The sequence below is a fragment of the Hemiscyllium ocellatum genome, chromosome 2, assembly GCF_020745735.1.
Source record: "Hemiscyllium ocellatum isolate sHemOce1 chromosome 2, sHemOce1.pat.X.cur, whole genome shotgun sequence".
In the NCBI taxonomy this organism is placed as follows: Eukaryota; Metazoa; Chordata; class Chondrichthyes; order Orectolobiformes; family Hemiscylliidae; genus Hemiscyllium; species Hemiscyllium ocellatum.
This window is the reverse complement of record NC_083402.1, coordinates 26,540,569-26,563,248: the sequence shown is the minus strand read 5'-3', so window position 1 is coordinate 26,563,248 and position 22,680 is coordinate 26,540,569.

Here is a 22,680-nt window from a genome sequence, read left to right as displayed (position 1 = left end):
TTAGAACTGTAAAATTAGAACTGTAACTGAAGAAGTTGTACCTAAGATGACGCCATAAGCGGTAACTTGCACACTTTCCACTGTATCCATTTGAGGACATGTGACAATAAAGCTAATTCTGATTCTAATTCTGGAATCAGAGTAAAAAATGCTGGAGAAACTCAGTAGGGCTGGCATTACTGGTGGAGAGAGAAACACTGGGACTCTTTGCACTACAGCACAGAAAGTAAAGGAGGAGGCTTTGAGGTGTTTGAAGTTTTGAACTATTTTGACACTTACATCTGCTGGTGAAATCAATGACAAAACAATATTTCACATTTTGACAGAGATTGAGGGAAAAGGTTACAAATGGAAACCAGGGAACTCTTGAATGGCAATTCAGGTAAATGTTTGAAACAGATTTTGCATAAAATGTAGGACGGTGGAATTTGCTTTGAATCACTTTGACTCAGAGATAGTGTGAACACAGTTTTATGCTTTAAATGTGTGTGTGGTTGACGGTTGTATTCTTAAGGCTGCTGAAATTTTTGCCCACATTCTTACTTACCTGGCAGGAGAGCCATCTTGATCAAGCTGCAAGTGAACAGAGCTGCTGAGTTCATCACTGGATCGAGACCGTGATTGGACGTTGGAGTACTGTTGGTTAGGCTGACCTGCTATTGGAGGATCTTAATGCTGGCTTTGGCCTAAGGCCAGAGGGAACATCCTCCACCTGCCCTGCTGATGTATGCGGGGAGCCTAGAGTGTGCCAAACCTGTGGGATGGCAGCGCACACAGCCAAGTGACCTTCTGCAGGCCCTGCAAACAGGAGGACCTCCTGACGAAAGATTGCAAGGAATCCAAGGGCTACAATTTGTATGAGGAAGAAAGCTACCTGTACAAGGCCTGTCCAAAATGGGGCGGGGGTGTGGGGGCAGGAGCGCCACTTACGCTCAGATGGACCTACAATGGTCAGTAAGGTGCCACCTCCCAACAAGAAAACTGAAACGAGGGGCACCCAGAAGGAGGGACAGGCTGGAGAGAAGGAAAAGGTAGCTAACGTGGAGGCACAGCAACTGATCCAACCTCCACCTGAACAGACAGAGTCAATGGTGGAGGAGGGAACGAAGGAGGCTGGGCAAGGGGTAACAGTGAGAAAAAACCGGGCAAAGAAAAACACCTCAGGCCACAATAGCCCCACAGCAAAACAGAAAGATGCACCTGCATGATGGCTATACCAGCAGCTCCTCTGGTGATGAAGATGTGCAGAGGGACAGCTATCAACTTCCTTCAGGCTGCTGAGCACAGAGCTGTCCTTGTGCACCTTCTCGAAGAAGTGCGAGAATGTCTCATCCTGCTCCACCTAGCGGACACAGGACGAATTAGAATTTTGATTATCCAAACAATATACTCCCTGCCTGCGATGTTTGGATAATCAAGGTTCCTCATTACTCCTCTGAGATTAATTAATATGAATGCCTTGATGGTACAGTGTGAGCAGCTGGACATTCTGCAGCAGCTCCCCTGCAGTTGGCAAAGTCCAGGCTGGTCATTCAGAGCGGAGACTTCAACTGCATTATCAGTGTGGATGGACGATCCGGAGGGGCTGACAGTGTACTGGATGCCATGTCCAGATTCCCGATGGAAACGGGCAGAGTTGCAATCCGCAGATGGAGCAGAAAACCTGGTTGTGGCCAGACAGGTCTGTCCAGTCAAGCACAGATTTCCTGTTTGCACCCCACAAGTTCTTGGTTGGAGCCATCAATGTGAAGCGGGTGTACCTCTCTGGTCACTGCCTCCTGCTGGCTAACTGTCACCTCCACGATGATCAATGGGCTGGCAAGGGAATGTGAAAGCTAAATGTTAACTTATTGACCCAAGAAAACATTGAGGAGCTCAAAAGAGATTACGCAGGTTGGAGAACCGTGAAGCCCCTCTTTGGGTCTCCAGCAGACTGGCCAAAAGGGACATCAAGAGGTTCTTCATCCTCAAAGGCATTCAGAAAGCGAGAGAAGGGCAGGGAAAAAAACTGTCCAAGCTCCAGAAACTCCTGGTGCAGACAATAGGGATCAATGTCAGGGAGGATCTCCAGGAGATGAAGAGCCAGCAAGCCTCACCCTTTGCCTTATAGACCTCCACGATAATCTTTCAGCCCAGGGTCCGCTAGGTGGAGCAGGATGAGATGTTCTCACATTTCTTCTTCCAGAAGGTGCGCAAGGACATCTCTGTGCTGTCACTCTGACCAAATCTGTGCTGAACTGCACAGGACAATCTCTGACAGCCTCACACTCCTCATGGATATGATTGTCCAAATGCAAGACAGGGTGGGGGTGGGGAGGGGGTGTGGTGGGTGGTTGGACTGCTGCCTCAGCAGCCTGGACCAGGAGAAGGCCTTTGACAGGATACTGCACACCTACATATGGGACGCTCTCTCCAAAGTAGGCTTTGAGGAGGGAATCTGCAATTGGATCTGACTGCTCCACACCAACATCAGTCTCAGTCAAAAGATGGGAATCAGAAAGCTTCCCGATCAGATCAGGAGTCAGACAAGGCTGTCCAGTCTCTCCTGCCTTTTTGTGTGTTGTGTAGAGCCCTTTGCTGAGTCCATCAGGAAGGATGTGACCCTGAGAGGGGCGACTATTCCAGCAAGCAGAGGTCTGCAGGACAAAGCCTCCCTGTGCATGGAAGACATCGCCATTTTCTGCTCGGATCTACTGTCATTGCACAGACTCATGAGCATCAGTGACCAGTTCAACTGGCCTTGGGTGCCAAGTTAAATCTAGACAAAAGCAAGGCCATGTTCTTTGGAACTGGGTCCATCGACCGTTCGGTCTCTTCACCACCAGGAAAGATGACCTGAAAGTGCTGGGAACATGGTTCGGAAGGACAAATCCTGGAAGGAGTGCATCACTAAAGTCAAACAGAAACTGGTCCTCTGGGAACCTCTCCATTGTGGCCAGAAACTTCATCATCAGATGTGAGGCACTGTCTCTGTTGTTGTATGTGGGGCAGGTCTAGCCTGTTCCCCCAAAACTGTGCTGCTTCAGTCACCTGAGCCACCTTCTGTTTCACCTGGAGGTCGAAAATAGACCGAGTCAACACAGACTTATTGTACTAACTTCGAGATAAAGGGATGGGGGGAGCGGAGAAAGAGTGTACCCAACTTTGCCCTCATTCTGTTTCTTTGTGGTTGCATCAACCTGTGTGTGGATCCCCGGTACGCAAACACGAACTGTCACTAGACAATAGACAATAGACAATAGGTGCATGAGTAGGTTCAGCCCTTCGAGTCTGCACCGCCATTCAATATGATCATGGCTGATCATTCCTAATTAGTATCCTCTTCCTGCCTTATCTCCATAACCTTTGATTCCACTATCTGTGAGAGCTCTATCCAACTCTTTCTTAAATGAATCCAGAGACTGGGCCTCCACTGCCCTCTGGGGCAGAGCATTCCACACAGCCAACACTCTCTGGGTGAAAAAGTTTCTCCTCATCTCTGTCCTAAATGGTCTACCCCATATTTTTAAGCTGTGTTCTCTGGTTCGGCACTCACCCATCAATGGAAACATGTTTCCTGCTGCCAGAGTGTCCAATCCTTTCATAATCTGATATGTCTCAATCAGATCCCCTCTCAGTCTTCTAAATTCAAGGGTACACAAGCCCAGTTGCTTCAGGCTTTCGGTGTAAGATAATCCCGCCATTCCAGGAATTGACCTCGTGAACCTACGCTGCACACCCTCAATAGCCAGAATGTCTTTCCTCAAATTTGGAGACCAGAACTGCACACAGTACTCCAGGTGTGGTCTCACCAGGGCCCTGTACAGCTGCAGAAGTACATCTTTGCTTCTATTCCTCTTGTTATGAAGGCCAGCATGCTATTAGCCTTCTTCACTACCTGCTGTACCTGCATGCTTGCCTTCATTGACTGGTGTACAAGAACACCCAGATCTCTCTGTACTGCCCCTTTACCTAAATTGATTCCATGGGTACTGAGGTTCTACCTGTCCCTGGTGTTGCGAAGGATGGGCCTGGTCTCGCTGTCGCGGAATGCTCTAAGTAGTTGGGTCGTTCTGTATCTCCTGTCCTTCATGGAGAAATTTGCAAAGAGAAACACCTTTGACCACAAGTCCATCAAGAAGTGCTAAGCAGGCAGTGTCCTCAAGACCTGTGAGAAAAGGATCCTGTCACGTGATTCACTGAGCAGACTGTCAAATTCATTTGGCAGAATGCCTCATCACGAGAACTGACAAGCACCAAATCATCGCTAAGGCAGTAGTGAGAAGGGCCCTACCTGTAAGATCCTTCATGCATGCCTGGTCAGCCTGCACCACTGCACACTGCTCTCCAAATGGCTGTGCTGGGTTTTAGACTGTCACACACCTCCTGCAAGAATGTGCCTTGGCAAAGGAAGCCTGGAGGAAGACGCAATGGTTTTTGTCAAGGTTTGTCATTTGCAGCTCTGTGATGTGGGACTCTGTGCTCTGCAGAGTGTTCCCCGAGACGCACACCGAGACAAACATCATCTGTGCCTGGAGGACTATCAACTCAGTAAAAGATTCTGTTTGGTCTGGTGGAACCTTGTTGGCCTTCCAGAACAAGGAGTTGATCCTGATCGACTGTGTTGCAGACTGGCACATTCCAAGGTCCAGGAACACATGCACAGGGATGCACTTAAAGCTGCCGCCAAGGCACAGCGGGCAAAGACCACGGTCTGAAGTCTTCACGCTGAAGGCAAATGTCGGTCCATTCAGTTATCGGACCCTCCTGGTGTGTTAAATGTATGTAAATATTAGCCTTTTATGTGTAAGAGTGATTGTTGGTTTTGTGTATAGTCAAACTCCAACATTTTGTGCGTTTATTTGATATGGAACTGTTCTTGTATCAAAGTATATATACAAAGAGATTTTTTTTGTGAATAACATATTATTGAAATGTAAAAGAACGGTTGCCCACATTCTTGATGCCTATTGTTGCATTTGCCTGAAGTCCTCAATGCCAACTTTCCTGCCATACCCATTGTACAAAGATATTGTGGTCATCGTAGCAGACCAGACTGACAACATCATGAGACTGAATTCCACAATCTTTTGTTGGGAAATTTGTTTTCAAGCTCCAAAAAAAAAGACTTGAGTACAATTTTCTGCCATTTCTCCCAACACAAGGTTTATTCATTTTCCCTATTTCTTAATGCAAACCCTGTAATAATTATGTCGAAGAAATTATGTCCAATTGAAATTTTAAAGGCTGAGATCAATTGATTGTAGTTTGGAAAGAGAACCATGCAATATCAAGCAAAGGAAAATAAACAGAATTAGAGGTACAGGACAATGATCTAAGCGAATGGTAGAACAGGCTCAGGTGCTGAATTGTCTCTCCTTGTTTCTGAGTCAATGTGAGTTGTTGCATGACTCAGGTACTGATTGGATAACTTGTAGGACTGTTACAGGCGACTGATAACAATTGATCTACATTATCACAGAGTCATTATAGCTCACAAGAAGGCCACTTGGCCCATTGTAGCTGCAACGGTTTTATTATCTAGTGACAATTTCCAATCATTTCCCCATGTTCCTGCATACCATTTCTATCCAAATAAAAATCTAGTCCCCTCCTTAAACCCGCAATTGAACCTGTATCCATTCCATTTCCAGGCATTGCACTTCATACCAATAATTACTCACTGGGTGAAAAAGATTTTTCTCACATCACTCTTGCTTAGTTTGCACATCACTTTAAATTTATGTCCTTATGTTCTTCTTTCTTTTACAAACGGGAATATCTACTTTGTCAAGCTCACTCATGGTTTTAAAAGCCTCAATTAAGATCTCCTTTCAATAGCCCTAATGTCTTCAATCTATCCTCATAAATGGAGTTTCTCATCCCTGGAACCATTCTTGTGCATCGCTGTTGCACTCCCATGAATTCCCATCTTTCCGAAACAGGTCACCTAAACCTGTACACAATACTACAACTGAGGTCAAATAAGGATCTTGTACAAGTTCAACATCAACTCCTTTCTCTTGTACTCTCTGCCCCTCATAATAAAGCCAAGAACACGATATTTTATTAACTGTTTTCTGCATCTATCCAGTCACGTTTAATCATCTGTGCACAGAAACACCCCCACGCCCCTCTGGTCCTACATCCCCTTTCGAATTGTGCCCCTATTTTATATTGCTTTCCAATGTTCTTCTAACTAAAATGCATAACCTCACACTTCTCTGCATTGAATCTCATTGACACCTACCCACCCATTCCATTTTTCAATGTCCTTTGGAGTTCCACAGCGTTTTCCTCAGATTTTACAATTCTCCCAAGTTTAATGTCATCTGTAAACTGTCTAATACTCATAACAGATTGAGAAATGTACAGAAATATCAAATTTCTCAGCACTAAAAAACTATGTATTGATCATCCTAGAAATTAATCATAAATATTAAAATTCATTCAAAAATATTAAATTGATCCTTGGGGTATTAAAGTGAGAAATCACAGCACATTGTTGCTTGTACAATAATATTAATATTTATACTCATCACAATACAGGAACTTTAATCTGACACAATTAAGAAGACTTTGTCTTAAAAATTAAAATTATGTTTCCTTGTTAATAGGTCCAAGTGCAGGTCCCCGATTTTAATTGTCCCCAGATTAGCTGCTCGTGGCTCTGACTGCCTATGTTCTAACCAACAGATCGTAGGGTGCTTAGGCAGAGGAAGACATACAAGGCTACACTGCACAGGAGGTGTGCAAAGCAAGATCAACTTTAGAAAGGTCAACATTATGTGAAGTTAGTGAGTTAATTCATCAGTCTAATAATGGGCAGGGAAGAAACTGTTCTTGAACCTGTTGGTGCGTGTGTTCCAACTTCTGTACCATCTGCCTGGTGGAAGGGGTTACAGGAGAGTTTTACTGGAGTTGGAGGGACCTTTGATGATGTTCACAGCGTTTCTGTGGCAACAAGCCATGCAAATGGAGTCTATGGATGGAAAGTTGGTTTCCGTGATGGTCTGGGCTGTGCACACAACTTTCTGCAGTTTCTTATGGTCCTAGGTAGAGCAGTAAATGTACCAAGTCATTATGCTTCCAGATAGAATGCTTTCTATGATACATCTGTAAAAGTTTGTGAGGGTTCTTATGGATATGCTGAATTTCTGAAGCTTCGTGATGAAGAAGAAGTGTTGTTGTGCCTTCTTGACCATCACATCTACATTGGAAGTCCAGGACAGATTGTTGGTTATCGTCACTGCTAGGAACTTGATGCTGTCCACCCTCTCATCCTCTGGTCTGTTGATGTCAATGGGGATGTGACCTTCTCCTTTCTTCCTGAAGTCAATGATCAGTTCGTTAGTTTTGCTGACATTAAGAGAGAGAGGTTGTTCTCAATGCACCATGACACCAAACCCTCTATCTCCTTTCTGTAGTCTGACTCATCATTTTTGACATCTGTCTCAAGAAGGTAGTGCCGTCAGAAAATGTGCAGGTGCCTGAGTTCAGAATTTGGCTACTCAGTCGTGGGTATACAGGGAGTACAGTAGGGGGCTGAGGACGCATCACTAGGTGGGGGGGCGGGGGGGGCTCCAGTGTTCAGTGTTATCATGGAGAGCCGAGACCAAGGCCATGGAGCTTTGAAATCAGTCTGGACGGGATAGTAGTGTTGAGCGCGGAGTTGTAGTCAATGAGCAGGAGTCTGACGTAGGTGTCCTTGATGTCCAGATGTTCCTGGGATGAGTGCAGGGCTAGGGAAATAGCATCCACTGTGGACCTGTTAGATCGGTAGGCAAATTGCACGGGATCAAGACAGGCTGAGGGACTGGAGTTGATGTGGGCCATGACCAGCTTCTTGAAGCACTTCATGATTCTGGAGGTCATTCAGGTACTTGGGGCGGTAGTCATTAAGGCTCAGTGCATGTGCTTTTTTAGGCATGGGAATGATGGTGGTCTTCTTAAAGCAGGTGGGACTTTGGCTTGTTGGAGGGAGAGATTGAAGATGTCGGTGAATACCTCTGCCAGTGGGTCCACACAGAATCTAAGTGCACAGCTGGGGACAGTGTCTGGGCCCATCGCTTTCCTTAGGTTGACTCCCAGTAAGACGGATCAGATGTTGGCAGTGGGGACCGAGGGAACAGGGGCTGTTGGGGCAGGAGTCATTGTGCCACTGGCATTCTGCTCAAACCGATCATGGAAAGCACTGAGCACGTCAGGGAGGGATGCGGTTTTGTCCGCGATCTTGCTCTGCTTCATTTTGTATCCCGTTATGCTGTGGTATCGCTGCATTCCCCCTCATGCTGAGAAACTGCCTTTCTGCCTCATCTTCCATCCCACACAAAATGAAAAAAAATTAAACTTCCAGCCATTTTTCCCTGAAGGCATAACTTCTTTAAATTACCAATCCTGGCCATGAGATGATTGAAATAAAAGATTTAAAAGCTCTCTTCAGTCAGGAGACCTTATTTTTCACAGATTATAAATGCAATCTTTATGGGCGCACTATGCAGATTAAACCAGCTCTCTTTTTTTTAAGGACCGCATTAATGCATCTTTTATGCAACTCATTTAAATTCGGGGCCCACATTCATACACACAAACACAACAAGGAGGCTGTTACCCTGGACTCAACTAACCTGGGAAACAAAAAAAAGAGACACAGTTTTGAATACCAGTCTGTAAATACACTGCAATCCCGGCTAATCTCCCCATTGTGCGCGGCCCGACAATTATCATTTCCCGCACCAACAGTGAGGCAGTGTCAAAGAAATGATTTGATACAGGTGTAACTTTGTTTCCATAACATTCAGAGGCTTGGAGAAAAGAAGCTGGAGCTGGTCTTAATTGTGCACCAGAATTTATCCCACCAGTGAGAAAGAATGTCCTGCCAAGCCTTTTCTCTCACACAGAATGACACACAATGCCATAACAGTTCAGAATTTTAGCAAAAGGCAGCAGCAATGAACACAGTGGGGAACTGAATGCTGCTCTGACTGTGTCATTTTTTAATCTCCTCCTGGTTTTCTCCTGTGCCTGACTTCATGCTGTGATGAAGTTATCATCGAAGACAGCTTTACTTTCACCAATGAATTCATATCCAAGTCTGCATTATCCCCAGCAGATCAAAACTCCGCTTTCTTCGAATGGCATTATCTGCATAGAGAAAAGCACGCAATTGCTCAATAATTTCACACAAACTAAACAGACCATTCAGCATTCTGTGGAGAAATGTAATTCAGCAAGGCAGACAATTCCAGTCAGTACATGGGGATTGATGAAGAGAAGCCCCTTTGTTCTGGCTTGGGGAGGGGACGGTTGAAAACTTTTTCTCTATCCTTCCAAGCTCCCTCTCATCTTGATCTGAGAGAGTTTCAAGTGCTGGGAAAAAAATATCTAATTGTTCAAATACCTCTAAGGAGCTTGAGTGACAAAAAAGCACTAGTTTCGTGCAAAAGTTGGCAGTGAAAATTCAAAGTGCAGATTGGGAGCCACACCACTGACTCGATTAACCATGCTTCTGTGAAGCCCAACAAAACAGCTGTCATTTAAATGACTACATAACATAGAAATGAAGCTAAATGTATCTTACACAAACATAACAGGGAATATGTCACAGTAGATCCTCATTCTAAAATTATGGCAGTAAATGTATGAATGCAGCACTTGAATTACATCTGTGCTCATGTCAATTTAATTTCTCACTTTTGTTTCTTCACATTCCTAGTTTTGAAAGGTCTGTCACACATATTGTAATATGATGACACTTACCATGAAACAAGGCTTCATCTTGCCATTCTCATTCTGAAGAAGGGCTTATGCCCGAAACGTCGATTCTCCTGTTCCTTTGATGCTGCCTGGCCTGCTGCGCTTTTCCAGCAACACATTTTTAAGCTCATTCTCAAATGGTTGCCACTTGCTGTTGAAACAGAGAATGCACCAAAGGTGCTTTCTTTGTTTCTTTGCAGTATTTGGTTATTTTAATTTATTTATTTTTCTTTTACCTCATTTTCACCAATACCATTACTTCTGACTCAACCTGCAAGTCTCGGAGACAATTAACTTCTTCTGGAATGCATGAATGCAGCATGAAATTGACATGACATTCAGACCCATGTCTCTGGGTTATATAAACCTGGGTTATGCCAAATCTGACTGACTCACAACTGTAATCATTTTCTTTGAAGAATTCATGTCGAACAATAAAAAACAGTATTTAACATTACCTATTCAGCAGCAATAGGACAGACACTGTAAAAATTCCTCTTGAGGTTCTCTCCAGACTGTAATTTGAATTGACTTCTCCAAGTAGATAGGGGAGATGTCCATAGGAGAATAGCAAGGTCCTTTGTGTATTTTACATTAATGTGTAAAAGAGCTGACACTAGTTTCTAAATTGCACAACATGCTTATTTACAAGAGTTTTTCAAAACATCTTTGCAATCACAAAGTGTCCTGCAGCCTTTTTTGCAGCTCAGCTTCAAGGAGGTTCCGCGGTGTCTGCTTCACTGTAAGTTCACACTCAGGCTTAACCAGTCAAGTACAGGGAGTGTGTGATTATTTTTTATTCATTCGCAGGATTAAGGCAGCATTTATTGCCCATCCCTAATTATCCAGAGGATAGTTAAGAGTCAACCACATTGTTGTGGGTCTGGAGTCACATGTAAACAAGACCAGGTAAGGATGGCAGTTTCCTTTGCTAAAGAACATTACTGAACCGGCGGGGTTTTTCCAGACAATCCACTCATGGTCATTATTCAAATCTTAATTCCAGATGCTTATTTTCCACCATCTGCCATTGAACCAAGCTCCCCGGAACGATGCCTGGGTTTTTGGATTAACAGTCCAGCAATAATCCGACTAAGTCATTGCCTCCTTATTATTTACCAGCGACATGATTAAACACAAAATAGCTGAAGCATTGGACACCACAGAACCATCTGTAAGCAGGAAGTTTTGGCTGTGATAATTTAATCAGAACCACCCATTCTTTAAGTATGTGCCTGGGTGGGGAAGGCACTGCTACCTCCCCAATGGAGAAGGCCAGACCAGGCCCAAAAGGGGAAATGTTTTCCTTATTTTTGTTTTGACTACAAGTGTGGACCCCATAATTAAAGAGGAGGTCTCTTCTGTCCCTGGCCTTGCCTTGTTCATGCCCAAATCATGAGATTGCTCAAAACCTCCCTCGATAATGCCCTCAGGCCACTTCCTGCTGGTTTCAGGAAACAGCCCAATTCAGACTGTGCAGAGGAGAACAGCTTGCCATCAATCTTGACCTTCATTTGGCCACTCTCAAATCCAAAATCCGAGCCCTTGCACTCTCCCCAGTTCTTCTTTACTAACTGTTCTAATGCATTGCAAATGTTGTAATGTTGGTCTGTAACAATAGATGAGGAAATGTATTGGATTGTGCATAGAATTTAGAAATAGGCATTGCTTATGCCCGAAACTTTGATTCTCCTGTTCCTTTGATGCTGCCTGACCTATTGTGCTTTTCCAGCAACACATTTTTAAGCTCTGATCTCCAGCATCTGCAGTCCTCATTTACTCCCATTTCGATTTCTTGCCCTATTTGCTTGGTATTTCCACTTGAAGGCCCAGATGCTTTGTTTTAGAATGAATATGAAAAGGCCGGATGTGCACAGATGCAAATCTATGGCCAGAGATACTTGCTGTCAACCATGTCAGAATGGAGGTGGGGAAGGATTGATAAAATGGAGGTCAGGATCTGATTGCAAGATTCCCATTCCCAGCATGTGGCATTTTTAAGGCTGCTGGACAGTGGAGTGAGGTGTGAACTAATGCACAGAACTCCTGCTCTCTTGTCGGATTGGACATTCTAGACCTGTCAGTTCTGATTAGCTGAGATATTGTAATGGGGAATAAGGAGAATTTTAGACTTTTCAGGCTCCTGGAATTTTCAAAAGAAAAGCAAAAGGCTTGAGCATTTTCTTTCTCGATACTGAGACCCCACGTCTGAATACGTGTCACTCCTGATATGTAAACAAATCAATCTGAACGAGCAATTTGTAATCGAGGTCTTATTGATCCAACTGTGCAATGGAATCCGATTACCAATGCCTTGCTGAGCTCTGAACCCCACCAATGGATTCAGCTCAGCTAAGGGCTGATGCAACTGTTATGGAGACTATACCTTTGCTTCAATTGACAATTTATGAGCAGTTATACTTTTTGAAGAGATTTTTGAACGGCTGCTTGCACCCCCTTCCCTTGAAGGTTTTGGAATTCTCCATCTCCTCTTCCTCTCCAAAACCGACCTGTTCACCCTCCCTGAGAATGCTCTCTGCTCTAATAGCCTCAAACCACCTCACTCCAAGAACCAAGCTGGCTTTCTTCAGAGGACTGGTTGCAGTGCCAGCAGAATCTCCTACTAAGCTCTCAGCGCTGTGGATAATTGCCAACAATCTAACTGACTGGCAACTCCAGAGGGTGGGAGTTCCTCCCATTGAGGTATAAATATCCCACTCACCATCAACTTTCCATCACTGTTTGCTGTTGCTACAAGTTTCCCTTCCATTGGTTATCTGTCAACTTTCCTGCTGAGTCATGAGCAGTCCACCACCAAGTTCCCTGCATCCTAAAACTCTTCTCACAATGTCTATTTGATAACAAAGTTGTAATGTTATTTTACATTTAGGAACACAGGAGGAGCAGTCAACGTTCAGGCTCACATTCCTGTGTTATCCCTCAATTTGATCTTCGCTGATGTGCAACACAACTCTATTCATCCTACTTTCTCTATCTCCCTCAATACTCTTACCACACAAAAACAAAATCCATCAATCTCAGTCCTGAAGATTTCAAGTGGCCAATTGCAGTAATTCATCCCACTCTCTTTAACAGCCAGTCGTCAGTGTTGACAATTCTGACTGGTTTTACGTCATACAGCTTTAAGTATGTTCTGTTTTAAAACAAAGTCCAAATGGGCTAAACAACGCTGTTACTATCTTGATTGTGAAAAGTATCATAAGTCCATTGCCCACTTTCTTGCCTTTTATTAATTTATCCAGGAATAAGCAGCCCATCACACAGTTGGAATGCTTACAGCTCAACAAGGGCTGAGCCATGGGTTTAGTTGGTCCCCTGTAGATTCAGGTTTCACAATGTTTTTCTGTAAACATGTCAACTTAGATTTTACGATTGGATTTGCATGATTTACAGGTGTGAGTTAGACAATTCCCACTGGAATTGGAGTTCATAGTGGAGTTTGGAAGTGCCACTTGGGGCATGGTGTGGATGTTTGAGAGGGGAGGAAGGACTGAACACACTAGACTGAAAAAGTCAGGGATTTGGTTAGAAGCATTTCACTGAAGCGCCCGAGTGATTTACACATTTTCTTCCAAAGTTGGCACGTGCAGGTTGCTCAATGATGCTTGCACCCATGAATAATGAGCACCACAGTTGCTAGGAAATCAACTGTAACCAGCAGTTCATGTACAAGTCACAGTCAGCAAATTGATTCTGTGGTTTCTAAGCCATTTGCCTTGTGTATTTTGTCCTGTTTTACTGCTGTGCATAAAAGTCTTTGTGTTTAGTGGTCTCATTTTTTAATTTGGTCCTGGGTACTGTTACTGGGACTCCTTCAACACTCTGAGTTGAAGAAGATGAGGGGCAAAAGAGGAAAGCAAAAGTGAGGGCTGCAGATGCTAGAAACCCAGAGTTTAGATTAGGGTGATGCTGGAAAAGCACAGCAGGTCAGGCAGCATCCGAGGAGCAGGAAAATTGACGTTTCGGGCAAAAGCCCTTCATCAGGAATGGAGGCAGGGAGCCTCCAGGGTGGACAGATAAATGGGGGGAGGGAGTGGGTCTGGGGAGCAGGTAGCAAAGAGTACAAAAAGTGAATGGGGGTGGGGATGGAGGTGATAGGTCAGAGAGGAGGGTGGAGCGGATAGGTGGGAAGGAAGATTGGCAGATGGGACAGATCATGGGGACAATGCTGAGAGGGAAGGTTGGAACTGGGGTAAGGTTGGGGTAGGGGTGGCAAAAGAGGAAGTCTAGCTAAATGAAGCTGTAGCAGAGGTGGTCATGTATTTATTGATGGAGTTGAACATGCCTTACTTGGAAAGCTGAATCACTAAGAGTGATCTTGTGATGCTTCAATTTAGTGCATTCTAAAATGTTTCCTGATGTGAACGTATATTAACGCCTCTGTTTCCACATCACCCCAGAGTAGGAGAAGGTCTGAAGAGAGGATGGGGACTGCGAAGCAGGAAATGGTGATGGGTGACCCATGTTGGGGATAAAGGCAGAGGGCTGTGGTGTGGGTTCAGACTTTACACCAAGAAAGATGAAAACCAGCCTTTTTTAACAGGTAACAGTGGTGACAGCAATTGGGCCTCAGAGAACAGACAATTGAGCCATGACCACCAATGGAGAGCAAGGTCTGTCACTGTCTCAGAGTTCGCAAACCTAAAAACTTGACCCATAACCATGACTGGTGGTTGCAGTCCAATGTTTTAGAACCATTGCTTTAACTGATTGTTTTCCCACCCAATCTTTTCAGTCAGCATCCGAGGAGCAGTAAAATCGACATTTCGGGCAAAAGCCCTTCATCAGGAATACAGGCAGAGAGCCTGAAGGGTGGAGAGATAAGTGAGAGGAGGGTGGGGGTGGGGGGAAAGTAGCATAGAGTACAATAGGTGAGTGGGGGAGGAGATAATGACATACATGATGATGCAACTCTGACATCAATAGACACATGCCATCAAGGCTCTAAGAAAAGAGGAATTGAAGAACTGCACTGGAGAACTGTAATCCGCATTCTGTTAATAAGAACCTAAGTGAAGCGTTTACAGGACTTGCTGGAAGTGAGATTGTTAGGTTTTAAATAGATTCATAAGATGGTGGCATTGCTGGCAGGGTCAGCTTTTATTGTCCATCCCTAATTGCCAACAGGTCAGTTATGAGTCAACCACATTGCTGTGGGTCTGGAGTCACGTGCAGACAGACCACGTAAAGATGGCAATTTCCTTCTCTAAAGAACATTAGTAAAACCAGATGGATTTTTCTTACAATTGGCATTGGATTCATGGTCATCATTAAACTTTTAATTTCAGATTTTTATTGAACTTAAATTCTACCATCTGCTGTGGAGGGATTCAAACCCAGGTCCAGAACATTACGTGAGTCTCCTGATTAACATTCCAGTACTAATATCACTAGGCCATCACCTTCCCTTAACATAACAATGTATTTAATATAATAGGATATAATAATGTAGGCTGAGACAACTGAAGGCACATAGCTCATGGATATAGCATTATCAGAATGAAGGCGATGCCAATGAGTGTCTCCAACTCAGCAAACATCAAAGGATGTGATGTTGCTCTGTAAATGAGAATTACATGCTGGATATCCCTTTGAATTACTCATTTTAATTTTTCTGCCCCATGAGTCTTGGCATAGATTGTCTTCAAATTGGGCTTTCACAAGTTCCCAGCTTTCAGAATTGTAACTAAATTGTGATGCACCCCTTTAATTTTTCCCACCATTGCAAGTTTTGTCACAAACAATTCTACAGAAACATCCTCCCCTGAACCCACTAACACTCCACATCTGTGCATCTCAATGAAAAACTGCAGTGCAAACATTAAATTTCCACTGCTATCAGTATAAAATTTATTTTGAGCCATTTGGATGTAATTATACCATCAAAGCCAATGTAATAAGTGATGGCAAACTGTTCTACCATAAAGTCCAAGCTATTGATCCTTACTGCTGCACAGTTGCACACAGCTATCAGCAATAATCCCGTGTGCCATTAAAGTCATCATCTGTTACAGACGGAGAGGTGGCCAAGTATTGTGGCATCGAGAAGTGGGGCCATAATGGCCAATCTCAATATTTTCTCAAAGCCACTTCCATAAATGCAAACATTTGCCATCAGAGCCACTGGATGAAGATCAGAAACACTATTTTTCACCCAAGAACTTCAAGGAATGCCAATGGTCAACTTCACGCATTGTTCCAGTTGGGATCAATCATGGACAGGGACTGAGGATCCTTTTGATCTTCATGGCTCTGTCCCAATTTGAATGATTTTTTTTCCCACTAATATATGTCTTTTCAAAAAAAAAACAAGACACTGTACATTTCATTTCATTGTGGTTCAGTAGCCAATCAAGGAACCTGGCAAGTTTCCTGGGCCTTTGTATTTTTAATTTTCTGGCACACTTCAGCCTGCATTTTTCAAATGGTGGATCAAACACTTTTGTGGTTTTTGTGATTGTATCTCTGCCATGTACCACCCAAGTGCATAATTCCACTTACTGCCAACACAAATATGATCTTTGTTACCTGTTGGTGGTAATAACCCACCCAATGTGATCTCAGGAGCACTGTGGCATTTAAAACACCAGGTTTATAGCAGTAGCCATAACGATAAAAACAGTGTGGATGAACAATAATCCCAAACACAATTATACACACAACAAATTTGGAGAAAAGAACACTGTTTCAGGCACTTCGTTTATGGATATGAAAGAAGGAGAGGAGTAATTTGAACAGGGTGTACTGTTGGATGGAGCTGAGCTGTGTTTGATGACTTGCTCTGGGACAGCTACAAAACAGAAAATGCCTCTGGCATGAGCACATACACAGCCACTGATTTCCTCAAAGATCATAATGCCAGCTTGATTTTCTGCAGCTATCAGTGGGTCATATCATTTGTGTGGTGAAGCTTCTAGCGCTCAACTGTTAGGAATGGAGCTCCAGAATTTTGGCCTGGCAACAAGGAAGGAATGACAACTTGTGTCCATACCACGATGATGGATGACTTGGATTAGAATTGAAGATGACAGTACTCACACATGTAGTGCCCGTGATTCCTTCAGGGAGTGAGAGGTGCTACTAGAGATTTTAGTAACTATATCCTTTAGATAGCATACTGATAAACATTGCAGTTTCAGTGTAGCAGCAATTTAGGGAAGGAACATTTAATCTTACTGATGAAGTGATGTTGAAGCAGAGTGCTTTAACCTGGATGGTGTTGGGCACATTGTATGTTTTTTTTGCAGTTTGTGTCCAGGCAAGTAGAAAGAATTTTATCATATTTTGGCTTGTGCCTTGCAAAAGTGCAAAGGCCTTGGGGAGTGAGGATGTTAGTCATTCCCTGGAGAATATCCTGTTCTTGATGTCCTCTACAACCCAAAGTGATTATCTGGCTGTTGTAATTATATTTCTAGTTAACAGCAACAGAATGTTGATGCAAGAGCACTCATCAAAGCCACTGACTCTCAGGAGCAATGTGTTAAGATTCTCTCATTGTACTTGACAATTATGTGGCAGGAACATGCTTGCTGTATGAGGACATGACTGGATCCACTATCTGAAGAATTGTATTGGAACTGAATGTTATGTAATCATTAACAAATTGCCTCACTTTTGACATTACGATTGAGGGAGGTCACAAATGAGTTAGCCTTTTGGGAAAAAAAATGTTGATGGGATGATGGCATCATTGACTAGACCAGCATTCAGTACCCATCTCCCAATTGCCTCGGACAGATGACAGTGAGCTGCCTTCTTGATTGCTGTAGTCCCTGTGCAGTTGGGACATCCACAGCATTGTTTGGAAGGGGATTTCAGCATTCTGACCCATTATCAGTGAAGGAATGTTGACATAGGTCCAAGTCAACCATGATTGAATGGTGGAGCTGACTTGATGGGTTGAAAGGCCTAATTTTTGATCCTATGTCTTATGGTCTAACACATGGCTGGCAGTGTTCCTGTGTGCTGAAGATCACTGGGCGTAAAATATTGCCTTGAAAAAGACCTGCAGTGATGATCAGCCTTCAATTATTGCAACTATCTTCCTTTGTGCCAGATTTGACTCAATCCACTGAGAGGTTCTCCCCCTCAATGTCATTGAGCAACAAACTGCACCTGTGTCCCCCGGTGTGAAAGATTCCACAGGTATGCAAGTTCTTCTTTGATTGTTAGGTAGGCTCCTGGCTGACTCGAAGGGAGCTTTTGTAATTACTCCTTCCAGCTCTACACAACATATTGTATGAACAGGCGAAAAGACATTACACAGTAATAATATACCACAAGGTGGAGGCACAGTGCACATCATATTTACACAAAATGCAGCTTTATCTTCAATAAAGGCACAAGACATTTTCTTCAGCTTCAAATTCTTTGCATGTTTGACACAATTATGTTATTCACATAGACCAGTAATCGTAAAAATAAGCAGAACACGCAATGAAGGAACTAAGCAGGCCCCAGAGAATGGCACAATGAATTCATGCTAATTTCTGCAGCAAATGCCTCGGATTTTGTTTGCTCCCTATCAGGATGCTCTTCCATTGACTACACCTTGCTGGCTGTCACCTGCAAACAGGTGCATATCTCTTTCCATGACTACAGGTACAGAACTGCTGAATTTCAGAAAGCAACTATCGATCCACTATATTCGATTCGGGAAGGAAAACTTCTGTCCATGTCCAGTTTGTCCTAATTGTGATTCCAGGTTCACTCCAATGTGGTTGACTCATAGTCTCTCTCTGAAATAGCCCAGCAAGAGAATCCATGAACTAAACGCCTGAGCAATTCAGGAATAGCAATAGTTGCCTTGTTTTGTAGCAATTCCCATATCTCAAGATTGAAAAAAAAAATCAGAAATAATTGTTTGACTGTACAGCACTAAGGCAATGCTGAAAGGAGACAATAGGATGAAACTCACAACTAGGACACAAGAAATCAGTTTATAAAAAGGAATATTGTTTTCGACAGAATGAGAAAAGGGTGCTGATTAATTGGGCCATCAATGGTATGCAGATACAACAGGAACAATTAATGTCAATCTCAGCTCCCAGGTCAGGCAGTCAGGCTCTGATTGGTCAGGATATTACATGGGCGTACAGCAGAGATGAGCAATATCTATGATCCCTTTCTGTTTCCATAAAGACCTTGTTTTATACAGTCAAAAGGGATTTGTACATACATTACATGTTTTCATTGAAACAACTAACATCAAGACCGGCAACTCTTTCTTACAAACCCACAAATACTGATAGCAAGATGCTGCTTATCAGCATAGGAATGAGTCTTTGCCTGTGATAAATTATAATAATTTCACAAGTATTTGAATATTTGTTCATTCATGGGATCTCAGCATCTCTGTTGCACATACCTAATTGCCCTTGAATTATTTACTTGAGCTGCTGCAGTCCATATAGTACGGTATATTCAGAATGTTGTGAGGAAGGGAGGTTTAGGATGTTGACACAGTGAAGATGCAGTCAAGATAATGATTGATGTTGATCTGGAGGCAGTGTAGTTCCCCTGCATCTGCTGGGAACACTTGATAAGATACTGTTTAAGAACCAAGACAAGTTGGCTCAGTGCACCTTGCATACTGGAATACATGGATAAGGTGTTCGATGGGATGCCAATAAAGTGGGCTGTTTTGTTGTAGATAGTGTTGAGTTTTGAGTGTTGTTTGAGTTGTTTTTCTCTGGGAAGAAGTGCAGTGTTCCATCACATTCCTGACTTCAGCTCTGTGATGCTGGACAGGCTTTGGAGAGTCAGAAAGTGAACTGCTCTCCCAGAATCCCTCTGACCTGCTCTGTAGCCACTATATTTATATGGCGAACCCAACATGTCTTTGGTTGGGGATTCAGCGATGGTAATGGTTAGATTCTCTCTTGTTGGAGATGTTCATTACATGGGACATGGATGGCATGAATGCAACTTCCTAATTAACAGTCCAAACAGACTAATTTTCTCAGTCTTAATGTGGTAGGCACTGACAATTTTGGCGTCTGAGGATTTATAAATGGTGCTGAACATTATGCAATCCTCAGCAAACATCCCCACTTCCAATCTTATGAATGAATGAAGGTCATTATGAGCCAGTTAAATGTGGTTGAACCTCGGGCAGTACTTTGAGGAATTATGGGTTTCTTGCAACACTGTGGTAGTATCCCTTACCCCTGAACCAGGAGGTTTGTGTTCAAATCCCATCCATTCCAGTGGTGTGTGATAAAATCACTGAACAAGTTGATTAGAAAATATCTATCCTGAGAAATCTTTACAATGGTATCCCAGAGCTCATTTGATTGAACTTCAACAACCACAATAAATTCCATGTGAGGCATGATTTGAACAAGGGGAGAGTTTTCCTACTGATTGCTATTGAATTCAATTTTGTTAAGGCCCCTGATGCCATACTCACAATTGCTGCCTTGATGTGAAGGCCGGTTATTCTTGGATGAACACTGACCGGACCCACTCCTCAACTCTTTTAAGAGTCATATTCCAACCAGAAATTCCAACCATCCATTTTAACATTTGTTGTTTTTCTTTCTAAAACTGCGACTTGCAATAGGGTTAAAGTTATCTCAGGTTCTGGCGAATCATCTTTACGCTTAAAGACGAACACAAAGCATTCATTTATATCTTCTGCCACTCACAGGGAGTCCATTCAAGCATGTCCTTGGGAATCTTTCAATTGCCTGATACAGACTGTCATAGTTCTCTAATTCAACCTGCAACTGACAAAAAACTTTTACACTTTCTGACACAGTGATCCATTATCTTTTTCTCCAGTGATGTTTTAGAGTCTTTATTGATTTGTTCTTGCTTTAATTCTATTTGATATGTATCTTTAACTTCTCAGGAATTATGTTCTTTGAACCAATGAAAACATTTTGGTTTGAGGCTAACTTGCCTTCATACATGACCTGTCTGCCACCTTGGCTTATTCTTGCTATATGCACTTCTTTTGACTTCAGGATATAAAAGGATAATTTATGTTCGAATAAAGACTTAAATATTTGACACTTTCCTTTAATATTAGTCCCATCTACATCTGAGCTGAGTTAACCAATTCACCCAATTTAGGTCTTCTGCAATTTTTAATTGAATTTTCCTATATAACACCAACGGTAGACGCTCAGTACCTTTGGTTCTTCTGATGAAATTATATTTAATAACATTGTGGTAAATGTTGGAGAGACACTCCTGGAGGTGTGATGCCAAATTAGTCTCTTTTCTAATAAGGAAAGGAAGACTTCCTGTTAAAAAACATATCACCTTCTCAGAATGGTCCAAAATGCTTTACAGCCAGTGAGCATTATATAATTCCTCCGGTGCAAAGACAGTTCATGAAAATATTGTACGCTGAATCAGCAGTAAAATATTTGAAAGGAGATGTAGGGTAGAATTATCCATAGATGGATGTCAAAAGATTTTTCATATATCTTTTAATGGTTGCACGATAGGTAATGATCAATGATGCCAAGCTGCTTTCAAATGCTACATCTTGAAAATAGCCTCGACATCAGTTTGGGATGGAATCCAACCTCAAGATGTCTTTTAGATTCACTACAGTGGGGAAACAGGCCCTTTGGCCCAACCAGTCTACACCGACCCTCCGAAGAGTAACTCACCCAGAGCCATTTCCCTCTGACTAATACACCTAACACTAATTCACCAAACCTGCACATTTTTTTTGGATTGTAGGAGGAAACCCATGCAGAAACAGGGAGAATGCGCAAACTCCACACAGACAGTTGGACGAGGCTGGAATTGAACCTGGGACCCTGGTGCTGTGAGGCAGCAGTGCTAACCACTGATCCACAGTGCCATCCCTTTGGCAACATGTTTGAGTGTCACCATCAACCTGGTTGTAAAAGTAGTTCTGCAGTTCTGGGTCTCATTGATGACACAATTGAATGACCTTCTTAATGCATCCAGACATGCTGATGTTATCTCAGGATTTCAAAGGATTAATACTGAAGATTGTATTAAGCATAAAGCATTACAATGGGGATGTCATATGGACTCAAGCAGGGATTACAGCTTTGGGTTTCAAAGGAACACAATCTAATCTGGAGGTCTCCCTCATAGTCATGACACCAACTTCTAACATTAGTGAGTTTTGAGAAGATTTGTAGCTCAGGTTGAGGTTCTGGATGACCCTATGCAAACAAGAATTGTAACAAACGCTACATTGGACAAACAGGCAGAAAACTAGCCACCAGGATACATGAATATCAACTAGCCATAAAACAACATGGCCCTCTCTCACTAGAATCCTTACATACAGGCAAGGAAGGAGATAACTTCGACTAGGGCAACACATCCATCCTAGGACAAGCCAAACAGAGGCACACATGAGAATTCCTAGGAGCATGGCATTCCAATAGTACTCTATCAACAAACACATTGACTCGGACCCCATTTGCCACCCCCGAGAAAAACAGGAAATGACATCATTGTGGGAAATGACATCACCACAGGAAATGACATCACCAACCCAAAGAAACCAAACATATAAATAGAAAGCAGTACTTCATCAAGAAGCTTACTGAGGCTGTTACTTAGTATGGTGCCAAAACATCTGAAAATGACCTTTCTAGCTCAGCGAGCAAACCTACACCCAGAGCTTCTAACATATCAATGTTTGTGCCTTTTTTTGTGATCCTGCAATAGATTTCATCTTGTAAGAGATAAAACACTCTTTAGATTAGACTACCAGATGTTTTTCTTTGACCCTACCAGAAGCACAGTTTGCACATTGCAGAAAGAGGCCAGTTGCTCCATCATGCCTGCACTGGTTCTATTATCTAGTGCCAGCCTCCTCATGCCCTCTTAAATGTCTCAATTGAACCTCCATCCACCATATGGCGAGGCATGGTATTCCAAATACTCGCTATGTGAAAAACATTTCTTCTCACATCACTC